The sequence below is a fragment of the Musca autumnalis genome, unplaced genomic scaffold, assembly GCF_047663935.1.
Source record: "Musca autumnalis isolate F117 unplaced genomic scaffold, ASM4766393v1 scaffold_1, whole genome shotgun sequence".
NCBI classification, from domain to species: Eukaryota; Metazoa; Arthropoda; class Insecta; order Diptera; family Muscidae; genus Musca; species Musca autumnalis.
Genome location: NW_027411644.1, coordinates 249,189,929 through 249,217,354, shown reverse-complemented (window position 1 = coordinate 249,217,354; position 27,426 = coordinate 249,189,929).

Here is a 27,426-nt window from a genome sequence, read left to right as displayed (position 1 = left end):
CAAACAAAAAGAATGCTTTACAAAACACTAATACTACCCGTGCGAAGCCTGGGTACTTGCGCAAGCAGACAAGGCTGTGCTTGGGGTGTTTGAGAGAAAAATTCTTCAAAAGATCTATTGACCAATCTGCGTTGACGGTGAATATCGACGTCGTATGAACCACGAGCTGTATCTGCTGTACAACGACATCAGTATAGATAAACGTATCGAGATGCAACGATTCCGTTGGCTAGGCCATATCATAAGAATGATCGATGATGAACCCGCTAAAAAGATTTCATGTTTCTCTTGAGTCGCAGCGACTATTACTTTTCTCCGACTCAAAAAATGCATTTTCTCGCTGATCTTCCCACGAAGAACATCGGAGTTAAACTACAGGAATGTCACATTATCAGGAACTGGAACAGCAATACTTGGATTTTGTGAAGGAGGGTGGTACTGCTGTTGGGGAGTTACGGCGGAGTTTCAAAATCTGAAGAAGATTTCTTGTCTTGTTTTGCAAACACTTTCTTCGGGATTGCCTGAGGTTGACAATGAAAAACTTCTCATTAAAGTTTTTTCTTTGTTCACCTTTATACTTTGAGCTGACGATTGATGTTTGGGTATAAAAAGTTTTTTGTTGATGAAGTTATTGAACAAGTAAAAAAGTATCCATCGGCTTTGCCGACAGAGATATACCCTTAGCCTATGTGAACTGAAACTTTCATCTAGGGTCAGATCGAATGTATATATGGTCTTTTCATTATATTGTGGCCTTTTTTGTACATTTGAACTTGCCGACGAAAATAAGGATTAGGATTAAAGTTCAAGGAGGTACTTAAAGGAATGGACCGACTTAGTCCATTATGGAAGTGGATCTTATTTTGGGAGTCATATCTTTTCGATAGATATCGCGCCACTAGTCATTGCAGTGGGTCATCGTATAACTTATGGACCAGTATGCCAGGAAGCATGGACTTGTCTACGGAAAACATAATACCGCTGTAAGCAGGATAACAACTTACAGCATCGGTATACATTTCCAAAGGGTCTTCGGACAGACCTTAAACTGCACTTAGACACAAATGTTGAACTTTTGTGGAGGAGGTACCCTAAGGAACCTCCATTTTAGAAGTTAAACTGAATTTGGACAAAATATTAGAAAATCCAAAGTTTGGACCAAATGTGTTCAAGAGATATCGTGCATACCATTTAAGTGACATATTTTAAATACTCGGGGGAAGTACCAGAAGTTTTGGACCAGTATTGCCTATCTTCGAACTGAAAGTATGACAAAATATGAGAAAGGCCATCAAATCGGTTAGTTCGAGAGTTATTGTGCTCTCCAGTCACTACATATGGTGCCATAGGGGATTTTTACACCTTTCGGGCTGTTTTCTCAAGAAGTATGGACTTGCTCTAAAAAAACTTTTACCGTCGTAATTGAGGCAGCGAATACAAGTTGCTTCAAAAAATCAAAGTGATTCGAGAGCAGGTCTTAAAGTGAACTTATCCGTAATTTTGTGTGATAGGTACCCGAAGGAGAGGACAAACATAGTCCATATTCGAACCTGATTTATATCTGGTGGATATATTACGATGTGTAAAGTATGGACCAAATCGGTCACTCCCTTCAAGAGTTATCATGCGAACAATTTTTCCGAACATTTTTGAACTTTTGTGGGGAGGTACCTGAAGGAGGAGTGAACCGATATGGCTTATGTTCGAATTTAAACTATGTTTGGGCATAATATTACGAAGCCCAACTTTTGGACCAAATCGGTTGATCCGTTCGAGAGTTATCTTGCGCTCCAACCACTACACACGGTGTCATAGGGTTTTTTTCAGGCTATTTTCTCAGGAAGTATGGACTTGCCCCTAATGTGGCATGAACCGTCGTAAGCGGGGCAGTGAATACAAGTTGCTACAACAAAAACCAAAGAGATTCGAGAGCAGGTCCTAAACTGAATTTTTCCGAAATTTTATGTGGGAGGTACCCGAAGGAATGGACCGATTGAGCCCGTACAAGAAATCTCACGATGTGCAAAGTATGGACCAAACTGAGGGTATAAAAATAACTTCGGTGGAGAATATCCACAAACAAGAAACAAGGGAACTGATGAGATGCTGTGGCGAGGATCGAAACTAGGCTTCCCTGCCTTACCCCTTGGCGAACAACGCCAAAGTTTCTCCAACCCCTTGTATATGAGACCGTAAAATATAGAGCAAAACTATGATCCGGCGTTACTGGTTCGGCATAGACCAGAAAATATCCGGAATAGGTATTCCGTGACATACCGCTCCCAAAATATAACTATAGATGGACCCAAACATGTAGGTGCTGAGGTGATGGCCCCTGGTTGTGGCGATGTCTTCTCGGGTCAATATGTCGTCCATGTATGTAATTCAATTTCTTGAGAAGGTATTGTTTGAAGAGATGTCTTTTTGAGGTCGGTCTTTAAATATGTCTAACGGCACACTACTGCTAATAGAATATGTAGAAAGGCTTCAAAAAAACCCCACCAGAAATATTCATTTAAATTTAAGCAACAAACCACTGTCAATATTTTATTCCAAATTAGAAAAGCAATCAACTTGACTCTCTTATATCATCAGTGCGAAAGTGCTGCCTTGCAATGCAGCCAGAAGAACAAAGTCGCTGAACTTTTGAAAAGGGCGTTCGACAAACTTTTGTTGATGTTTTTTGTTCTTGTTGAACGGTATGGCATGTAAAGGTGTCAGTATTTGATGTCGATGATGTTTGGTGGGGTGATCAGGATGATGATGATAGTGTCGATGATGACGATGGCTACGATATTGATGACGAGGCTAACTGCCATTATTTCAACTTTAGCCAACTAATGGATGCTAATTGAAAATGAAAACACCTCTGTGCTTGCCATGTAACTGTGATTATGCAAATTTTTCAAACAATGAACGAACCAGCCAAGGATTATCATCAGCAAACTTGGTAATAGCGGTCGTAGTAGGGATGTACGTATGTATACATATATATTAGGCTATGACCAAGCATTAACTTGTTTGATTATTGTCGTTGTGTGTAAAAGTGGCTTTGTTGTACGTGCTTATGTTAATGGTAGTTCGACGTATGTGCGAATGTATTTGTGACCACGTTTTATGTTTTGGAACTCTGTCCGTTTAGTTTATCATATTGTTGCCATGATTATGGTTACTTCTTGCCGCAATTGCTGCTGTCGATATGATCGCGAGGGTGTTGCAAGTGAATTACGTGCCAGCAACACATTGTTACCTTAAATACCGTCGTCCGTATATCTAGTTATCTCATCCATTAATGTCTTGTGGTATATCAGTGTTGCGCCCACAACATTGGCACTAGGCTCGCCATATTTATCTCTTTACTTACTACCTTATTTGCGCCTCTCAACGTGCCTTGTTAATGTACGGTTTTTTTATTTTGTCGAGGTAAAGTGGTGCTTCGGGTGGTTTGTATTGCAAATAGAACTACAAAGGCAACTAGGAGCAAAAATTAACATAGTACGAGTACATCATCTAATATCATTTATTACACCATTTCCAAGGAAAGGGAACTGTTCTTAATTTAAGGTTTAATAGTAGTTTTGAACGGGTTTTGCAGGTGATAATAGATCGTAACAATGGTCACCGGCATGGTCAACGGTCATGGCACAGCCAGGATTAAAAACTACTAAAGGAAAGAAGAATACGGCAAACATTATTGAGGGAAGTATCTATAGCCTAGACTTATGTGCCTTTTCGTGTGGGAGGTGTATGAATGATTGACCCTTAATATTAGAACATTTCTGTGCTCTTGGATCGGGAAGTAATAGCTTCCCCTAGTCAGTGTGCTGTTCACAAGAATTTTCCGAGAGGTGAACCTAAGACTGTTGAACTTTTGGTGAAACTTGATCTAATGATCTATAATTATCGTGTCCATTAGCTATTCTGGTTGGTCATCGTGATATTTTTTAGATCTTTCTGGTCATTGTGATAGGAGCTATGGACTTTCCCACGAAAAATTTTATATACTAATTGTAAACACGACTACAAGGACTACGTTCGGTAAAAATTTCAAAACTATCCATTAACTGCCCTTCAACAACACTTTAGTGAACATTTTGAGGAAACTAGAGAACAACAACACTTTAACTGCTCTTCAGCTGTTAGACATTTTTTTAAAAAGGTATCCGAAGGGGTTTTCTGATAAAGAACTTTGTGTAAATTGATGTCCCTTTGGCAAAAATACTACAAGTTTCAAAGTTTCTGCAAAATCGGATACCCCCACAGCGAGATATTATTCGACACCGAAATATCGTTTTCTGTATTGGGATCAGCAAATTCCGAAATGTATACACCGGATTCTTGTAGACCGTGCCGGGATGAAGAAAACCCTTGACACAATGTGGATGAACTCAGTTTGTCACATCCACCACACTCAATCTTCGGTGACAGGCAGTAGATGTCGGGAGTGGAACTATTTCAGATATTTCTGTGGACTCGCCCTGTTATGGTACTTCGACATATATCATCGCTGGTTGGACGTATTGATAGATCTACTTTCTGCACGATTAATGAGGTCGCGCCTACCAGAATCGGCGGAGGGTGTAACATTTCGCCAGATGTAACCATCGTGTCACCTGGTCTGACAAATGACACTTTTCTCCAGGTCGCCCGATTTTATTACCTTAAAGGGGAGACCCCCACTTGTAAAGCCCAAAAATTCCATTTTTCATGGGACTATTTCAGGTATCCCACAGCGGGATATTATTCGACACCGAAATATCGTTTTCTGTATTGGGAGCATCAAATTCCGAAATGTATACACCGAATTCTTGTAGTCCGTGCCGGGATGAAGAAAAGCCCGGACACAATATGAATGTGCCCAGTATGTCACATCCACATCCACCATAATTTTCGGTGACAGGCAGTAGATGTCTTTCAGGTATTTCTGTGGACTTGCCCTGTTGAGGTACAACGACATATGTATATAGCGCCGATAAATAGCTGTACTCCAGGTTATAGGCCCTTCATTATCCCGAGTTTTGAAGGTAATAACCGACGGGACTTAGGCGACTTTAATTCTCATCATGCGTTGTGGTATTCGGCTCTATGCAATGGCCAGAAGAGTATATCGCTGGTTAGGTGTATTGATAGCTCTACGTTCTGCACGATCAATGAAGTCGCGCCTACCAAAATTGGCGGAGGGTGTAACAGTTCGCCAGATGTAACCAGCTCGTCATCACCAATCATCGATTTGGATAACTGTCCAACCTTTCTGATGTTCATTATCATCGCTGCAGCCTTTGGCTATATATCTGCTGGTCAAATACCCGAAGTGAAACTAAATTTGTGTCAGGATTAGCAAATGAGCGTGATGAGCTTTGACGAGTCAACCGCTGTGACTCTGGAAGTTAACAGGTTGATCGGTGAACACAAGCGGAAGAAGTAGCTAGATCATTTAAAGAGTTGCAGCAATAGAGACGGAATAAATGAATTATGGGCAACGGTTGAGAAATTCTCAACCCCCTGAATAAACGGAAAATAGGACCTGAGTCACGTTTGATGAGGTTGCGCTGACTGATCCGAATAGGCAAGTTATTTTAATCGAGCACCCCGTCGCACTAGATCTCTCCCTTCTCTGGAGGAACCACTAAATATGGCATTAAAACATTCAAAGCGTTAGGCCTTGAAGGAATCTCCATGATAATGCTGAAACAGTTGGATGAGCCAGAAGTTGAGTATCTCACCAACGTTCTCAACCCGTTGCTAATTCCAACAAAGGTGAATTGTACATACAAATGAGGTTTTTCTCCTCAGCGTCAGAAATAGCTATCCAGTTACCGATAACAGCGCTGCACACCATCACGATAAATATTTGGCTGTTAGTGGTGTTCTATTTTTCAGAAGCCTTTGATACTGTCAAGCTCCCCGATCATAATTCAGAAACATTGGTAAGAGGAATTTTCCCACGGTGGAGTGATTATATCTCCACAACTGTTTAACCTCTACCCTACCTTACATGTTTTTCACCCCACCAGATGTATGCGAATGATTGTACGATCTTAGCGTCAGAACACCACCATTAGAACAGACTGAATCTTCACGTCATCAGTGGACTATCTACATGAGAAGACTAACATTCTTTCAGTGCGGTAATAAAATGACATGCTCTAATTGTAGTACTTGTTCGGGTATTACGGTAAGAGTCATCCCAATCACCATACCTAGATACGTCCGGAGGAATCTTCGTAATGTTAAGATTGAAAGGTACAACGTCACACGAGATAACCCCTAGGTCAACAAGCTTATCAAGCAAGTTTAAATACCATTCACACAGATCCAGTCACAGATGCCATAAGCACACATCGTGTGATTACATCTGAAGAATTTCAGCTGCGATGATAAACCAGAGTAGTTTTGTCAATACCACGTTCGATGATATAGGCATCCAAATTCCTATAGGGCAAGGATGACATCGTACATCTGCCAGTATGACACACTGCACCTTTTCAACCGCCTGCTTAAGGTGTGACACCCACTTGTAAAGCCCAAAAAGCTCATTTCTAATGAATTTTTTTTCCCCGAAAACTACGAAACATTTTTGTTAGCTTTTTCATCTGGAAGATCACATTTTAATCTAATGTCTTTTTTTTTTGTTGAAAAATATTATGAGGTTTTGTGACAAATGGCCGTCCACGAAATCCTTTTTTGTAAAAGCGTTTTGCGGTGCCAACTTTAGCTCAAAAACTAATGAAGCGATCGTCATATATTTGTTTGGGCTTTTAGAAAGAGAAAGGAAAGGTCTAGTTCTTCACCGATCGATTTTTTTATAAAATATTAGATTTTACTGAAATTATGGACCGAAAAACTTAAAAATTTAAATGTTTTGCTTAAAAAACTGAAGTTTTTTGGTCATAAAACGGGCAAAAAATTTTAAAAATAAAATCGATCGATGAAGGACTATATTTTGAAGTCTTTGATAATCCCACAAAATTTTATAACAATAGGTTCATTACTTTTCGAGCTAGAATTCGCAACGATTTCAAAATGTCATTTTCCGATCAATTTGAAAATTGTACCACATATTCTATTCAACTTTTATTTTAAATTATGTCAATAAAATTTTGTTCGATGTTCTAAAATTTACAAGTGGTGGTCACCCCCTAACTTACTCAACGAACTCCAGTAGGTTTGAGATTAAAAAAGCCGTATACTTATTTCTCCAAAAGAATGAAATAACGGAAACTCCTATAGACGGAGAGTCTATGCAATTCTTCCTGAGAAAATTTAAACATAAATCCAAAAATAAACTTTAAAAATTCAAAATTGTCCGTATATAAATAACCCACACTACCTTTGTTTAACCAACAAAATTTGCACTAGAAACAGTGTACCTACCTCGCATACCAATAACCTACAAGTACCTGTTTTATGGTGGCAACATTCGACTTCCGACATTCCGGCGGCTATTGAACTCTCTCTCTGTTATACGTGATGCAGTCAAAACTTGGTCTTGGTGTAATTCGAAACATTTGTTTCTTCTCGTTTACGTCTCCCGTTAGATTGGGTTGCATGCAAATTAGACATAAATACAATCACATTAGTTTATATTTTGTTTGGCAATAATTCTAAGTAGAAAACTCCCAAAATTTCAGCTTTTGTGTTCTGCCAATGATGTCAGTTGCCGGTAATCGTATGGCTACCGCTTAGTTCAAAATGATTATAGCATCACTTCAGACAAAAGCCAAAAGAAAAAAAAACACGTACAACGAAAAACAAAATGTTTTCCTCATTTTATGTATGCCATTGCAACATTAATTTCTTTCTTTCATTCTTTCCTCTTCCCCGAAAACATCATTGTCGATCGATGTTGAAATTAGACACATTTCAACAGGAACGTCTTTGTATGTGTTAGTGCTATTGCCATTAATTAGGAGAAGAAAAGATTTTCTATTTGTAAATTTTCGGTATTGGATTTCGTTGAAATTAAATTGTCCGAATACCAAATGGGGGCCAAAGAAAACGTGTATCTTAGTGATGTTGTGATTGAATATAATTGTGGGGAACTATTTGAATGAAAATGATACCTTTGGGAATTCTTTTTTTGAGTGTTTTTGAGGTTAGTTTGAAACGGACGTTAATAAAACAGAAGACTTAAGAAACGAACTGCGAAATAAAGCAATTAGATTTGATAAGCTTTTTAATGGCAAGTTGCTTGGTTATAGATTTAGCCTTGTGGGCTTTATCGAAGTAATGGTAAATTTACATATATTGTTACCGTCATACGTTTTTGGAAATTTAGAGCCGATTCAGCCATATCCGTCCAATCGACTTTCTAGCATGATACGATTAATACCTTTAAAATTTGAACTTTTCTTCATGACCAATTTTAGAGCATATTTGATACATGTAGTTAACTTAGAGTAGAGTACTTGCTTACATTCTTACTATCTTAGGACTAACCTAAAATATGTTCGCGTTCACAAAATTGGATGCTGCGCCCAAAAGTTATGGGGGTTTTATTTCCTTATAAAGAAAAAATATTTAAAAATTCCATTTGTGTAGTAATACCAAAATGTATATATAAATCGGTAACAACATTTAATATCTATCCGTAGACGTCTAAATATTTGCTAAATTTATTTTCATTTTCGCGGAAAATCAAAAGATAATGAAGGAATCTTGGAGTAAATTTTATTTATTCTAGCTCAGAGTCCATAAAAATCTCTAAAAAATAAATTAAAAATACGTACAGAATCTAGACAATGTCCAGAAAAATGTGAGAGCAAAATTTTGTAGATTAGGATTTTAAATTGCATATTGCAGCTACAACAAAAGACAACTTTTATTGCTGGAACATTATTTCAAGAATATATTTTTTGGTTTAATATGAAACATTTGAGAACATTTTTTGGGAGTTATTCTACTATTTCGCTAAATTTCCAAACAAAACCTGAATTATTTTGCTAAAACCTCTTCAAGGAAAACAGTTTATCATCGTTAAAGTATATTTGCTTAGTGTGATAAGCAATAGAATTAGGAAATAAAGAGTGATATTGATATTACAATCAAAGAAAAAACATAAAAGTTAAAAACCGTATAACGCGCGAAATAGTTAAAATCAGTTGAGGCGCATGTGCTTTTCGCATAGAGCGAGTGCATCTCTGTCAATATGTGTGCATTTTTTTGCATGTTTCATTCAGCGACCAAAGTGTGCCATCAGTTGCATCTTACTACACCAAAATGCTTCATGTGGGTAAAAATAACGCGATGTTCATATGATTATAAGGCGCATCCGATTTCAGTGACCCCCTGTTAAAAATACGTCAATAAGACAAATTTTATACAGATTCGTCAAGAACCGCGGATGTGCTACCTGATTCTATTTTTGGTGAAATACGAATACTACTCCCGAATCTCTGTAATTTATGACACACCTTTTTGACAAATATTATAATCGCGTATAAAGGATTCCATTTATGTAAAATGGTTTAGTATCCGGATTAGTCAAAATAAAACGTTGCTTATTTTCCTATTTTCAGTGTATCTATATCAGCGGTTTTAGTAGATGGATTCGATCGCGGTAGGGCCCATTAAATCCGGCGGGGAAAAAAAATAAAATCACGCGGGGTTCAAGGGAACCTGAGTCACAGTTGTAAATTTTAACGCCAAAAAATAGGTTTTTAAAGAAAATTTACGCACCAAAAATTCGACTTTGGACTCCTATTACTAGGGAGCTGTACGGGGCACACTCATGAGACATACATCAAACGACGTGGAATCACGAGTTCTACAATCCAATTTATAGTTCAGGTCATTATCTGGTTGCGCCCTCCAATTATGAGAAAAATTCAAAAAACCCCGATTTCAAAACATCAAAATGTCAGCATCGATTTAAAGGGGACGCACTGTATATATCGAGAAGTCATACATTAGAACCATGTTGCCCAAGGGGTATTCTTCAATTCTTTCTTTGAGCACAGGTCTGAATTTTCTCTGGTTTGACCAGAAATCAAGAAAAAACAAAAAAAAACTTGCTAACTTCGACACATTTTTACCCATTTTTTTATATTACCACCAACACAGCTTCCACGTAATTTATTTATTATGGTCTATATTATGAGACCACGGCTAAAACACTTCAATTAATATAAATATATTCATCTATATATCTATATATATAAAATAGAAAAATGTTTGTATGTTTGTTTGTTTGTTTGTTTGAAATTTATAGACTCAAAAACCGCTGAACCGATCTTGCTGAAATTTTCAGGGTATATTACTACATCGCCTGAAAGTAACATAGGCTATAAAAAGTTTCGAAATTCCGATCTGTATGCAAATATCTATAGAACGGTTACAGATACAGACTCCAAATTTGAAATGTGTGATGGATTTTAGCCTAAAAATAAATGTGCCAAAATATATCGAAATCGGTCCAGATTTGGATATAGCTCCCATATATATCTTCGTCCGATTTTAAGTATTTGATGTACCAAACACGTTATATATGTCCGATTTCCATGAAATTTGGAATGCGTGACGAAACGTTGCTTATAAAAAAATGTGCCAAACTATATCGAAATCGGTTCAGATTTGGATATAGATCCCATATATATTTTCGTCCGATTTCAAGTATTTGATATACAAAACACTCTACATATGTCCGATTTCAATGAAATTTGGAATGTGTGACTAAATTTGTTGTATAAATGAGTATGCCGAATTATATTGAAATCGGTTCAGATTTGGATATAGCTCCTAAATATATTTTCTACCGATTTCATGTATTTGATGCACCCAACCCACTCTGCATGTCCAATTTCAATGAAATTTGGAATGTGTGACTAAATTTGTTGTAGAAATGAGTATGCAGAATTATATTGAAATCGGTTCAGATTTGGATATAGCTCCTATATATATTTTCGGCCGATTTCATGTATTTGATGCACCCAACCCACTATGTATGTCCAATTTCAATGAAATTAGGAATGTGTCACTAAATTTGTTGTAGAAATGAGTATGCCGAATTATATTGAAATCGGTTCAGATTTGGATATAGCTCCTAAATATATTTTCGACCGATTTCATGTATTTGATGCACCCAACCCACTATATACGTCCAATTTCAATGAAATTTGGAATGTGTGACTAAATTTTTTGCAGAAATGAGCATGCCAAATTATCTTGAAATCGGTTCAGATTTGGATATAGGTCCTATATATATTTTCGGCCGATTTCATGTATTTCAATGAAATTTGGAATGTGTGACTAAATTTGTTGTAGAAATGAGTATGCCGAATTATATTGAAATCGGTTCAGATTTGGATATAGCTCCTATATATATTTTCGGCCGATTTCATGTATTTCAATGAAATTTGGAATGTGTGACTAAATTTGTTGTAGAAATGAGTATGCCGAATTATATTGAAATCGGTTCAGATTTGGATATAGCTCCTATATATATTTTCGGCCGATTTCATGTATTTTCTACACCAAACACGCCATATATGGAGATATAGCCTGAGGATCAGAAGTACCTCCAAAAAAACTGTAGACTTTGTATACGATTATCGATACAGTCTTCAAATTTGGTATGTGTGACGGAATTTGGTCTAAAAATAAATTTGCCAATTTAATGCATTTGATGCATGAAACACGTTTTGTATGCCCAATTCCAATGAAATTTGGAAAGTGTGACGGAATTTATTGCAGAAATAAATATTCCAAACTATTTTAAAATCGCTTCAGATTGGGATATATCTCCCATATATATTTTCGGCCGATTTCATGTATTTGGAATCTTTGACGGAATTGACCCTAGAAATTAGTTTGCCAAATTATATTGAAATCGGATCAGATTTGGATATACCTCCAATATATATTTTTGGCCGATTTCATGTATTTGATGCACCAAACACGCTATGTAAGCCCAATTTCAATGAAATTTGGAATATGTGGCGGGAATTGGTCTACAAAACAAATTGGTAAATTATATTGAAAGAATTTCAGTCAATAGAATTTCAGGAAATGCACGAACGTTCAAATCCATTGATACTGTGGCAACTGAAGACGACGCGGTTAACTATCCAGTTGAATTCCTAAGTTCGTTGGATCTTCAGGCTTTCCACCACATAATTTAGTGCTAAAAGTTGGTGTTCCTATTATTTTATTAAGAAACATAGACCCACCTCGCCTTTGCAATGGTACAAGGTTAACAGTAAAAAAACTACATAACGATTATTACTGGGAAGTATATAGGTTCAGATGTACTTCTACTTCGAATCCCTCTAATAGCAACAGAAACGCCCTTCAATTTTAAAAGATTGCAGTTTCCTGTACGTTTGGCATTTGCAATGACTATAAATAAATCCCAAGGACAGATTCTTCGTGTATGCGGCCTAAATTTAGCATGTTCTTGCTTTTCTCATGGTCAGCTCTACGTTGCATGTTCACGTGTTGGTAGACCGGCCGATTTGTTTGTTTACGCTCCTGGAGGAAAAACAAAAAACATTGTATATCCTAAAGCATTACAATAAATATTTTACTTTAAATTTTTGAATTTGATTTCTTTCTGATTTCAAAAAATCCGTAAAATTTCAAATGCATATCAATCTAAAGGGGTAGCGAAGCGCACCGGGTTCAGCTAGTATTATATAAAATATATTGACAGTTCGCGACTTATTAAATGGTGAACCTCAACTTCAACGATTGTAAAACATTTTTGAATATTACCATATACACTTTCATACGGCAAAATGTTCCTCGAAATATTGGTTTTAGACCCCAAATAATGGTTTTAGACCCCAAGTATGTTTGGACGAAATGTGTTTCAGACAATTTGGAGTTGATTTAGCCATATCCGTCCGTCTGTCTGTCTGGCTGGAGCGCACAATAACTCTCGAACGGATCAACTGATTCGGTCCAAAATTTGGCTTTCGTAATATTTTGCCCAAACTTAGTTCAAGTTCGAAGATGGGTTATATCGGTCCACTCCTTCCGATACCTCCCCCTCAAAAGTTCGGAAATATTCGGAAAATTTGTGCGCACGATAACTCTTGAAGGAAGTAACAGTTTTGGTCCATACTTTGCACATCGTGAAATTTCTACCAGACTTAGATGAGGTTCCAATATGGATAGATATTTTATTGTTGTTTGCACTGTAATTTGTTGTGTCCCAGAGCATGAATATGCCCTCTCCCTCACATGAATATAGGCTCTCTCTTACGGTATTACCATATTGAAATACCTAAATGCCCTTTAAATTCAGTTTGATTTTGTGCGTTAAGAATGTGGAGGGTTGGCGTTTTTTATTTGGGATGACGACTTCTATTTTGTATAAAATATTGAAACAACGACTATGGGATTAAGCCTGACTATTTTGAAAAACAAAATAGAAGTCGTCATCCCATATAAGAAACGCCAACCCTCCTAATTGTGAGACCGGGCACCGTCGAAATGTTGTTTATTGCTGTAGTATGCAATACCATCAAATTAGTTATGTGTTTTTTCGTCGAGAATCGACGAACGCATAGCAGTGGGAAAGATTTGGTTTTGTTTGCAAGTGAAGTTGCTCGAGTTTAGGTAGTGCCAAAAAAAATCTCGATCAGAGTGTTTCTTTGCACTTGGGTATAAAAAGTTTCTTGTTGAAAAACAAGAAACAAGGGAACTGATGAAGATCTGTGGCGAGATCTGAAACTATAGTCTTCCTTCCCTCACCCATTGGTAAACATCGCCAATTTTCCCACTAATTAAAGTTTTTTTTAAATAAAATATTAAAACAACGAAAGCGGGATTAAGCCTGACTATTTTGAAAGGAAAAAAAGAAAAAAAATCTTATAAAAAATAATTTTTTTTTTTCAAAAATAAAAGAAATTTGTGTAAAAAAGCTCAAACTTATTTGGGAAACGGTATGGAAAAACAAAATAAGTAAGTATTAAACTGACGGAACGGGACTGATACAAAAGTGTATATGGGCTGAGAGAGGACACTCTCGAGCATCATTCTGAGAAAATGGGACTTTGTTCCAAGTTTTTCCCTAAATGTTATAGTCCACTAAATTTGTAATTTCACTAATATTTCTTATTAAAGACAGCAATCCTACCTACGTAACAAAAATGACGTATTTTCCAAAATTGCTAAAAAATTTTCGTCTTTACTCCCGGTCCACACTAGCGTGAATTTCATTAAAAAATTTCATGAAATTAGGTGTTCTTAAATCGAATTCCCCACTACAGCAATTTTATGATTTCACTCTACTATGGACGTCGATCTAGAGACGCATAATTTCATAGCAAAATTTCAGTGAAATTACTGTAGTGTGCCCCGGGACATAGCAACACGCCACGTCCACGCTTTCCATTATTTTGACCTAATTTTCTTTTTTTTTTTTTTGTTTTCTTAGTTTCAATATGTTTACTATCGAATCCCATATAGAAATTAACAAACGGTGACGACAAAAAATTGAGGCCTCGGCCAGCAAAATCGATTCCTGACCCACTGTGCGATGTCCCTCCGTCCGAACGTCTGTCAGTTGAAATGAGAATTTTAATTTGGTGCAGAACATTCTATTGATCCTAGGGTGTTTGGTATTGAAAATGGGCTATATCGATACCTCCCGATTTTCGCTATTTTTAAGGCTTTAGCCTTATTGGTTTACATTTTCTCCAAGAAATTTGTTGCCATAGGTCCTCGTTTTGATATATATAACAGCCGATTTTCAGTATATTTAAGTTTTAACCTTTTTTTCAGTATATTTAAGTTTTAACCTCTTTATCACACCTTCCTGGGTTCTTTATCACATTTTCGGACCGAAATATTGATACAAACGTATTATACGGAAAATCGTTAATGAAGGACAATGTTTTGATTAGGGCACCATGGAAGAGAAGCTTAGTTAGTTCTTTCATAATCTAAAGGAAGCTAATTATTCCATTTTGTTCCAATATAACTCGTGGTGAAGAGAATAAAAAGTTCGGCCCGTAACTCGTTATTTATATGTTCGTTCTTAATTAGTAAACAGCAGAATTTTATGCAACCCCTATTTTTGGTCCGATTCATGTCAAATTTTGGGACTTGGCATATTTTTGGCTTCTAATTAAATTGCAATCGAAACATATGACATATGCAAAATTATGAAAATTTATGAAATTTCTTATACATCAAATATTTCAATAACACTGTCCAGCAGGATTTTTGGGGGGTGGAAAATTCCATTTGGGGATGAAAGCCCTTGATTAGTATATTAAGAACCCAAAAGGAAATTTTCGCCATAGGTCAAGTTTCTGAGATATCGCGTGATGAATTTTTTGATTTTTCCTCTATAATACTTGGGAAAATAGCTTCATATCTCTCTTTGGCGTTATTGTAGCTTCGTTTTGAGAATACATGTCTGCAGTCAAATCGATTGGCGAATCTTTTTGTAGAATATTTCATTCTCCTAACTCAATTCCTTTCATATCCTTTTCGTCCTTTATTTCTTGAACCGTAGTAGAAGTACCACAAGATGAGATTTTTCAACATCCAAATATTCTACAAAAATGTTGCCCATAAGATTTTAGGTACGGTTCTCTTTGGCAACTAACCAATATTTTCCCGTTTTCATTGTCTTTTTTGATCTTTACTCGGGCTTGGTTCAGAAAAAAACTATGTTTGTTTTTCTGTATATTCGATATTGGTTATTTATTGGTATGTTGACTTACCAATTGGTTATTGCTTATGTAGACATCTGGGGTGCTTTTGAAATATTTACCAAATGAAGCTCCTGTAATGAAAAACACGTTAATAACAAATTTTCATGGAGGACAGATCCGGTTATCGCAATTTTTGAACCGAATATTCCGACACTAAAACCGATTCTTGAACCAGTTTTAAGTAACAGATTAATTTTATATGCATGCCATTACAAAGCTTATAAGTTGTCAATCAAAGGCAATTAATTCGCTGATTGAAACATTGCTAGTTGCAGTGCTAGAACAAAAAATCCGTTTATTGAACCGATTTTTAGAAAAAATATCGCTACCCGCAAATATGAAGTCCAAAGGCTGGGGGGCGAAACATTCCTTTTGGCGATGAAAGTCGATGAAGATAATATTTCGAAGCCGGAAGGACAGTTATGACGTAGGTCAAACTTCTGAGTTATAACGAAATGTATTCTTTCTTGACGAACTTTACATGCATGAGAAAAACGAACCTAACAAAAACTTGATCACGCCATAACTCAGAAGTTTGACCTACGGCATAACTGTCCTTCCGGCTTCGAAATTTTATCTTCATCGAATTTCATCGTCAAAAGGAATATTTCGTCCCCCAGCCTTTGATCTTCATATTTGCGGGTAGCGATATTTTTTCTAAAAATCGGTTCAATAAAACGGATTTTTTGTTCTAGCACTGCAACTAGCAATGTTTCAATCAGCGAATTAATTGCCTTTGATTGACAACTCTATAAGCTTTGTAATGGTATGCATATAAACTTAATCGGTTAATTAAAACCGGTTTTATTGTCGGAATATCCGGTTCAAAAATGGAGATAACCGGATCTGTCCTCCATAAAAATTTGTTATTAACGTGTTCTTCATTACAGGAGCTTCTTGGTAAATATTTCAAAAGCACCCAGTCTACATAAACAATAACCAATTGGTAAGTCTACATACCAATAAATAACCAATATCGAATATACAGAAAAACCAAACATAGTTTTTTTCTGAACCAAGACCGAGTAAACATCAAAAAGGACAATGAAAACGGGAAAATTTTGGTTAGTTGCCAAAGAGAACCGTACCTAAAATCTTATGAGCAACATTTTTGTAGAATATTTGGTTGTTGAAAAATCTCATCTTGTGGTACTTCTACTACGGTTCAAGAAATAAAGGACGAAAAGGATATGAAAGGAATTGAGTTAGGAGAATGAAATATTCTACAAAAAGATTCGCCAATCGATTTGACTGCAGACATGTATTCTCAAAACGAAGCTACAATAACGCCAAAGAGAGATATGAAGCTATTTTCCCAAGTATTATAGAGGAAAAATCAAAAAATTCATCACGCGATATCTCAGAAGCTTGACCTATGGTGAAAATTTCCTTTTGGGTTCTTAATATACTAATCAAGGGCTTTCATCCCCAAATGGAATTTTCCACCCCCCAGACTTTGAGTTCCATTTTGTGTCACAGTGTAATAAGTACAAAAATATTTGTGTGTACAATTTTTCTGTTTAAAATTCTCTTCAGACAAGTCAATAAAATAGAGAAATGTATAACCATAGCCACAACCTTCAAAATACCGGAAATCGGGAGGTACAGTTCTATGTTGGCTACATGAAGACGTGGACCTATACCGGCAATTTTCAGATGGATTGTTTTATACCCTCAAGGAAGACTTAATACCAAATTTCAGTCATTTAGGAGTATAGATGGGATTCTACCCGGTATTTACCCAAAACTTGGGTAAATACCAGGTAAATACCAAATAAATATCTTTTTTGGGTGTTTATTTGGGTAAATAAAATTTTATTTTGAAATCAAAATTTTGTTTTTTCTGTCAGACAGAAAATCAAAAAGTATACCACAAAAGCGGTAAAACCACGCAGACTGAACTTTTTATACGTCAAATCGGTCGTTGGAGTTGCTTGTGCGAAACAGTTAGCGAAAGATGCAAAAATTATAGCTTTTTCAAGGAGGACTCAAATCTCAAGATTATCCGCTGAAATCGTGGGTTAATTCATCTAATATATAATAAAGTTTGGATTTCGATCCAGCATTTATGATTTTCTGCAAGAAAATATACAAAAAACTGCTCTAAAAGTTGTCAAATACCGAAAATATGATGTCACAATATATAAGAGATTTACCACAAAATATGGACCAAAATTGATCATATTTTACTTGTCCCGTATCCAAAAACGGTAATTTTATTCATAGTCATTTAAAATTTGGTAAAACGCTGCGTTTTCGCATCTAATTTCACGATTTTAGTTTCTGTAGTTTATACCCTGGTATGTACCCATTTCTACCCAATTTACCCATTTTAATGGGTATTTACCATTTGGGTATTTACCCATTTCCCATCTCTATTTCGGAGTGATATTGAGGCCACAACCTTCAAAATACCGAAAATCGGGGGATACCGTTCTATGGGGGCTATATGAAGACGTGGACCTATACCGCAAAATTTCAACTGGAAGGTTTTATACCCCCAACGAAGACTTAATATCAAATTTCAGCCATTTCGGAGGGATAGTGAGGCCACAACCATCAAAATACCGGAAATCGGGTATGGGTGCTATATGAAGACGTGGACCTATACCGACAAATTTCAGGTCAAAAGTTTTATACCCTCAAGGAAGACTAAATACCAACCATTCTAACCATAAATGCATTTGCCTAGGATTCCGCTGTCTATTAATTAGATCTAAATTGGAATTTTGGGTTCGAAGTGGTCTAAATAATTTCTTTCACACACAGGCCCACGTTTTGGAATAGAGATACCAGTGGTAAAAAACGTCTCCATAAAAGTCAATTTTTTGGTATGGCCCCCATATAACAATACTACCCAATTTGTTGTTTGTTCACTTAAAGATTTGGGTTGTCTTCTTTTTTATATCACAGGCTAAGGCTATATTTCTGTTGCTTTCTTGTTATTGTATCAAAATGTTCATAATTGGAGCTATGAACCCATTCTCATCATATAAATTATGCTTTACGTCAACGTACCTGTTTCACATTATACAAACATTGCAAGTTTTTTTTTATTGATTATTCAGTAGCGATAGGACACATGACTTAAGATCGTATCTTTTAGTACAACTACATAACGAAATTACAACATTAGACAATTGTGCACACATTTCCCATTTGATAAATGTGAATGATAAGAGAAATGTGATTAACAATTATCGTATCTGAGAAAATTCATACATTGTTCAAGTGATTCCGCTTCATGAGAAACTGTAGAGCTATAAAATTTTGCAATGATTCGAGTCATAATTTTATGATACTTAGCAGAGATCATCATGGAAATTATTGCAGCAAACTATTTCATTTCGCAAAAATTGTATTCACTAATTCCTTCTGCATGTTTTCCAAGACCTGTCACATCATCCGACAGCATTTCATCTGGGAAAATACTATTGTTTGTAGTAATCAGTAGTCAACCATTGGTGGGGGTTAGTTGTGTCGATGGTTTCCTCTTTTTCTCCCAAAGCATGTTGTCATCATAATGTTACACAACAAACAATTACAAAAATCTTAAGATACTTCTAATTATAAACATGAAATAATGTTTGAATAAATAAGTGTAATGCACTGCAGCCTGCACCACTGAATGAAATGCATTGTCTTTCCAGCAAAAAAGAATTACAGCCTAACTTACCATAACATCAGAAACAAAAAAAAACAGCTAATAAACTTGCTGTCAGTTCCTAAGGAATTTTCATAGCTTTAGAACATTCATTTATGTGTTTGCCACTGGGAGAAAGGGTAACTTGAAGTAATTAAGGTATTAGAAGCATAGAAGGCCTCAAATGATTATACTTCGCATAGGTGTGTTGCTACTTGTAGAGTGCTACTAATTTAATAATATTTTCTGAAATAAAACTACACTCGAGGAAATTTTGATTTTAGAACAAAGTGAATTTAAGAAAAGCAAATGATACAAAAAAATATATACGAGGGCTACAAGATAACTTTCTGGCTTAACAATGAAAACGCGAACATTTAATATCAAAAATATTTTTATTGTTTTCTTAAGTACTCTTCAGCATGATTTATACACTTTTTCATGCCCTCAACCAAATGTTGAAGTACTTTTTTCCACACCAATTGAGACATCTCCAAAACATGCCCTGTAGAAAGCCTGGGGTCAAGTGTCGACAGTCACCACTTTGGCTACTATTAGAGGCTGTTTACACTATCTATCAAGATCATATGTGTTGAAATTTCCCATCGTTATACAGTCGCTTATGTGTGCAATATTGGAGATTTTCCTTACGCCATTTACTTTTTGCGTCCACACCGGCAAAATTGCCTGCGTGGGTAGATATGGAATGTTTTTATTTCGGGTCATATGACATTGATATCTAGTGTAAACTACCTCTTACCCAGCAAAAATGCAGATCCGTTAGTCATTATGTAATCCATTACAAAGTGATGTAAACAAAAAACAAGTATGAACGGAGATAAGTTCGGCCAGGCCGCACTTGTTATACCCTCCCTGAAGTAAAATGGAACAATTAGTTTTTTCGTTCATGAAGAAGACTAAATACCAAATTTCAGCATGTTCGGTAAAACAATGTGGCTAACCTTCCAAAAACCAAAATTCGGGAGGTACCGTTCCATGGGGGCTCTACCAAAGCGTCGATCTATACATGCCTATTTCTGTGGAAAGTTTTTAGGCTCAAAGAAGACTAAATACCAAATTTCCGATATTTCATTAAAATCTCCGTATTTTGAAGATTTTAATGAAATATCGGAAATTTGGTATTTAGTCTTCTTTGAGTCTAAAAACTTTCCGCCAGAAATAGGCAGGTATAGATCGACGTTTTGGTAGAGCCCCCATGGAACGGTACGCTTATATGGGGGATATAGGAACCCGCGGACTATACCAACAATTCTCTTCTGGAATATTTTATAACCCCATGGAAGACTAAATAATAAATTTCAGCCTTTGGGGGCAATATTGACGTCATAGCCTTCAGAATTACGAAAATCGGGAGGTACCGTTCTATGGAGCCTATATTGAAGGCTTTTACCTTCAACAACAACTAAATACCAAATTTCAGCCATTTCGGTGGGTTGCTGTGGCCACAACCTCCAAAATACCGAAAATCGGAAGGTACCGTTCTATGGGGGCTATATGAAGGCATGGACCTATACCGAAAAATTTCTGGGAGAAAGTGTTATACCCCCAACGAAGACTAAGTACCAAATTTCATCCATTTCTGTGTGATAATGAGGCTAAAACCTTCAAAATTGCGAAAATCGGGTGGTATCGTTCTATGGGGGCTATATCAAAACATGGGCCGATATAACCCATTTGCAATACCAAACATTCTAGGAGTAATAGAAACATCTGGACCAAACTACAAAGATCTATCCCAAAAATTGCGAGCTGTCTTGATTTCAACAGACGCACGGAGGGACAGACGGACATGCTTATATCGACTTACAACTTTACCCAGGTCAAAAATATATATACTTTATAGGGTATCCGATGAATATTTCGATGACAAATTTAATTATACCCTCCATATTATGGTGGAGGGTATAATAACTACTTATATTACTCCTTAATATGTTATGAGTTCGGTGGCACAGAGCGTTTTTGTCCGACTACAAATTGACACGTTCATACAAAATGTATATAGGAAACTACATGAGTTGTCTACAATTTGTCAGTAGTACTGCTGACAATTTCAGTACAATCCCACGGCAGCGGGTTCTTTCGTACCGGATTGACCCGGAACAACACAAAATCATCGTTCCGGCCAGCGGCTGCCACCTCAGTGTACATATGTTTGTATTTGTTTCGTTTTTCTGTGTTGGGAGCAGCATATCCCGGAATGCCTGCTCCGAATTCTTTTGGTCCGTGCCGGGACGGAGGAAAACCCAGGACCAATATATCTGTGCTCAGTTTGTCACATCCGCATCCACATCCAACCTTCAGTGAGATGCAATAGATGTCAGGAGTGGGTGCATATAAGGGGTTGCTCTGGACTTGTCCACGTGAAGGACTACGACAGGGACTATGTTGCTGCATGCTGCGTCGGATTACGAAACTCCCTCGCAGTCCCCTCGACAACAACCGCACACGTTGTTGTCCCAATCCCAGAGAATGCATCCTTTTTCCAATTTAATTGCAATGAACTCCGAGGTCATAGTAGATTTCACAAGTCGGAAGAATATCAATGTCGCGGTGGTGCAAGAAACCAAGCTGAACGACACAGCATAGCGCATTGTGATGGTTACAATGTGCTAAGGAAAGATCGCACCAGAAGTGGAGATGGGGGATTAGCTTTCCTATTGCACCAGTCTGTCCAATAGAGACCTATCTCGCTTGAGCCTGTCTCTAATGACCCGTACATGGAATGTATGGGGGTAGCAGTTAGGTGTGGAACTACCGAAATAGAGTTGCTGAACGTATACATCCCGCCGAGAAATAGCTGTATCTCAGATTATAGGCCTGACATTAGCCCGCTCTTGGAAGGTCATACTCGTCTGGTCCTGGGGGACTTTAATGCGCATTATGAGATGTGGCATTCGGCCCTCGGAAACGAACAGAGGGGTACAGCGCTGGCTGAGCAGATTGATAGCTCTACGTTTTGCACGGTCAATGAGGACGCCCCTACCAGAATTAGAGGAGAGTGTCACAGTTCGCCAGACATAACCATCGTGTCACCTAGTCTGACAAATGACGTTACCTGGCAACCCGTCATTTCCCTTGGATCAGACCATCTCCCCATAATTGTCTCCATTAGCAGACCACCCGACTTCTTCACCTCTGAACGCCGCATATTCGTCAATCATAAGAAAGCTGATTGGCCGAGTTTCTGAGAGCTCACCAATCACCGCTTCAGAGAATTGCCCAACCCTTCTGAAGTTCGTGTAGCGGAAAGGCATCATGACTGCTGCAGCCGCTCGCCATATCCCTGCTGGTCGAATACCCCAAGTAAGACCAAACTTTCCAGCAGAGGCGACGGGATTAGCACATGAGCGTGATGAGCTTCGTCGTGTCAACCCCAATGACCCCAGAGTCAGGGAGCTGACACTGGAAGTAACAGGCTGGTCGGCGAGCATAAGCGGAACAAATGGATAAATCATCTGAAGAGCTGTAACATTGGAGCTGGTATAGGTGAATTGTGGGCAACGGTTAAGTCACTCTCGAACCCTGGAAGAAAGGAAGATAGGACCTCTAGTCACGTTTGCCGACGTTACGTTGACTGACCCGAAGAGGTGCGCAAGTAATTTCAATCGACAGTTTGTCGTGCACCCCGATAGTGACAGGGCGAAGAGAAGAGTATAACGTCGCATCAGATCTCTTCCTTCCGAGGATGAACCACCATAATTTACAATGGATGATGTTGCCAATGCCATCAAAAACGCTAAATCATCCAAAGCGTTGGGCCCTGATGGAATCTCCATGGTTATGCTGAAGCTGCTGGATGAGCCGGGAGTGGAGTATCTCACTAAAGTTCTCAACTCGTCGTTAGCCACCTTCGTTGTTCCGGAAGTCTGGAAAATGGGCAGGGTGGCCCCACTACGGAAGCCAGACAAGGATGCCAGCAAAAGTGAATCATACAGGCCGATTTCGCTTTTGTCGCCCGTAGCAAAGACACTTGAGGCCTTACTCCTCCCCAGTATCAGAAATAGCTAACAAGTTGCCGATCATCAGCATGGATTCCGTAAGCAGCACAGCACGACAACAGCGCTGCACGCCATTACCACATATATCTGTCAAGGACTCAACCAGAGACGACCGTGCGATAGAACAGTGATGGTGGCGCTTGACTTATCAAAAGCCTTTGAAACAGTCAGGCACTCCACGCAGTTTGAGGACATTGAGCAGACAACCCTCCGGCCAAGCTTGAAACGTTGGATAGTCAACTATATGTGTGGACGCCAGTCGTACGTGGAATTCAGGAATAAGAAGTCCAAACCCCGTAGAGTTAAACAGGGTGTTCTCCAAGGTGGTGTGGTATCTCCTGAACTGTTTAACCTCTACCTCTCCTGTATTCCGCCCCCTCCAGACGGCATCGAGATCGTAACGTATGCGGATGATTGCACGATCCTAGCGTCGGGTACCTATCCTGATGACATCTGTGAGAGACTGAACAACTATTTAACCGATCTTACCACCTTTTTCCATTCGAGGAATATGCAGATTTCCGCCACAAAATCTACAGCCATTCTGTTCACCACATGGACAGCGCAGTTTGGACGTGAGTTGAATGTAGTGGTCGACGGTAGCAGAATTCCGACCACAAATTGCCCCAAAATTTTAGGGGTCACATTCGACACTACTTTCACGTCGTGCGCACACGCCACAGCTACATATATGCGACAAGCTGAAAAGTAGGAACAAGGTCCTCTAGTCCCTAGCCGGCAGCACTTGGGCTGCAGATAAAGAAACCTTGGTGACCACATATAACGCGATAGGTCGGTCTGTTGTAAGCTATGCGGCTCTAGTCTGGTCCCCGAGATTATGTGATACGAATTGGAAAAAGATTCAAACTTGACAGAATGCCACCCTGAGAACAGCAACAGGGTGCCTCTTCCAATCATCAGTGGACCATATACATGAGGAGTCAAAGATTCTTTCAGTGAAGCAACACAATGAGATGCTTTCGTTGCAGTACCTGCTTGGATGTTACCGTGTGAGCCATCCCAATCACCATCTTGTGGGTAGGCCCGACACATTCAGGCAGATCAGAAAGAGGGAGTGGTCCAACGATACATGAGAGAACCCCTTGATCAACAAGCATATCAAGCAGGTTTGGATAGCATTCACACGGACGAAGTTGCCAAGGCCTTAAGCAATTATAGAGTGAATAAGGTACTCGGAGTACATCCACCATCTATCGCAGCTGAGGGGCGTCAACTGCCACTACAAACCAGAGTAGTTTTGGCTCAACTACGCTCGGGATATTGCAGTCGCCTAAATTCTTATTGGGCGGAAATCGATCCCGCCGTGCATGACATCTGCCCAGTATGCGGCATGGGGCCGCACGACACAGAACACCTTTTCAACTGCCCGGCCAAAGCAGCCATTTTTCTGGAACTGGAGATAGACCCAGAGCCAGATTGAACAGAGGAACGAACATACAAACATAATAAAAAAACACTGTTACAACAACAACAATATCAGCTAGTATAGATGTACTGACTTGCTAGTATAGATGCACTATTGACATTTCATACAGGGTGGATTTTGAACGCTTCAACCAAGAGCATATTCTGGCAACGAAAATCGTTGACCACGCTATTTTGATGTTCGGGAAACAAATGAAGTCATTAGGTGCCAAGTCAGGGCTGTCCGGCCAAAAAGAGCTGGTTTGAATAACTGTATGAGAACTCCCATGATGCACCATGATTCGTCTTCTCTTATTCGTTTTTCGAATTTCGAAGGAGACTTCGGGCATACAAATTGTAGTTTATCACTCAAAACTAACCTCTTACGTTGCTCAAACCGTATAGTCGCCAAATGGCCAGTTTTGCCGAAGAAACAGGCGACCATTTGTTTCGAACTGCTTCTTCCATGAACAACTTTGTTTTGTTTCGCGGTCATACGCATAGATCTACGATTCGTCGGCTGTGACGATCTTATAAACGACACAATTTCTTCTACCAATCGACAAGAGCCTTTTTTCAGCGATTGTCAAATTGTGCTGGATCAAACGTGAAAATTTCATTTTTGCGGTCAGGTGTTCATGAAATATCAAATGTTAGTTGGTGGAAAAAATGCCCGATGATGCCTCTATCTCACGGTATGTAACATGACGATTTTGCATTATTCGTTTACGAACGGCTTAATTTTTGTTTGGCGCTACGCTCGTTTTTGGACGAAAGTCACGACCTTCGTTTTTAACGAGTGTCAGCTACGATTGAATTCATTAAACCAGATTTTCATAGTGCTATGATATGGTACTTTATCAATATATAAAGATTTAATTTGATTCATGCACTCTTGCTGTGATTATTCACGTCGAAAGTTGTGCCAGGACTAAAGCCACACTGATTATTTCTTTGACCATAGGCTTTAGTCGCTCACACAATATGCCAGATACTATATTGTAAGCATTAGGAAGAAGCATTACGCCCCTATAGCAAGATCATACATCTCTTTTCTTATGGACGGGACACAGGATGCTCAGGTTCCAATCGTCGTGCACGTGATCTTCCTACCTTACTTGCTTAGTTGGCCCTCTAGAGAACATTTGCAGAACTAAGAAAAGATTTCCATTCCTCTCTATTTGTTACGTTGCGTCACCTATTTTGAACACCGCGCTTTTTGTTAGACACATACACCATAGCAGCGTGTCGTCTGCGGGCTTGAACAGCTCGCTGGTAAGTCATCGGCTCTGCAGCCTTATTATTTTTCAGTCAGTTTATTATTGTCATTACCTTATCTAGGCCGGACGGTATACATTCAATACCTTCTTCTGGGATTGGATCGTCTTCTTCGCGCAACAGTTTGGAAAAATGCTCCTTCCATATCCTAGGCACACTATCTGTATCTGTTACAAATTACCTTGCTGGTCTCCACAATAGGATGTGCTTGTGCCAAAGCCATCAGTTTCTACTCTTTGGTAGAATTTCGGATTTCATTCTGGCTCCTGCACATTTCGATTTTTCACACTCCCGCTTTTGCATCTCTCTCTTTTTCCTGCGGAAAAGCATTTCTTCTTTCTCCTTTTCTCTCGATATCTCTTCGTGCACTACGCGTTGCTACTGATTGTAAAGTAGCCCTATAATCCGCATTTTTCACTTCGGTAGCAGCACGACACTCCTGGTCATACAATGGTTTCCTTGGTGGAGGTCTTGGTATCCAAGTATGGATTTTACGGCTGTTTGATATGTTATCGGGTGGAGGAGTACTTTGATTAAGCATATGGGTCAGTTGGGTGAAAAATGCTTCCGTGTTGTGTCCGTTCTTACTTTATTTGCTACGTTTAATAGGGTACGTATATTTGCTGCAACAACGTGGTCGTCCGAGTCTATGGTTATTCCTCAGAACGTCCCTACATCCAACACGCTCTATGAATGTCTTTCATCTATCACAACGTGATCAATTTGATTTCTTGTTTTCTGATCTGAAGACATCCAGGTGCCCTTATGGATGTCGAGGTGTTTAAATCTGGTGCTGCTAACTACCATGTTTTTGTCCCTGCGAAATCTTTCAGCCTCAAACCATTGTCAGATGTTTCATTGAGGAGACTGAATTTTCCGACTGTTGGGCCAAAGATATTCTCCTTTCCAATTTAGACATAAAAATTGCAAAGAATTGTTTTAATGTCATGGGCAGGACAACGGTGTGTTCCTTCCAAGCGTTCGTAAAATATATCTTTGGTCTGTTCGTCTTTGTCTTCAGTGGGAGCATGAGCGCAAATAAAGCTGATGCTGAAAAATTTAGCTTGTTCCCGAATTGTAACAAGTCTTTCATTCACTGGGATGAAGCTGTAGGCAAGATGTTTAACCTCCGACCAACTACAAATCCCCAACCACACTCATGCTTTATGTCATGGCAGCTATATAATACAGTGCATCACATTTGGGTGCTGTTGTTAGGTCTTTCCCAATCCAACGTATTTTCAGTATGGTAGAAATATCTGCCTTCTATTTTTCAAGTACATCTGCCAGAGCATAAACGGCACCTTCTCTATAAAGAGTGGGAACATTCCAGGTACCGATTCACAGATCATGGTCCTTAAAAGTTTGCGGGGTCGTCAACTTTAGAGGG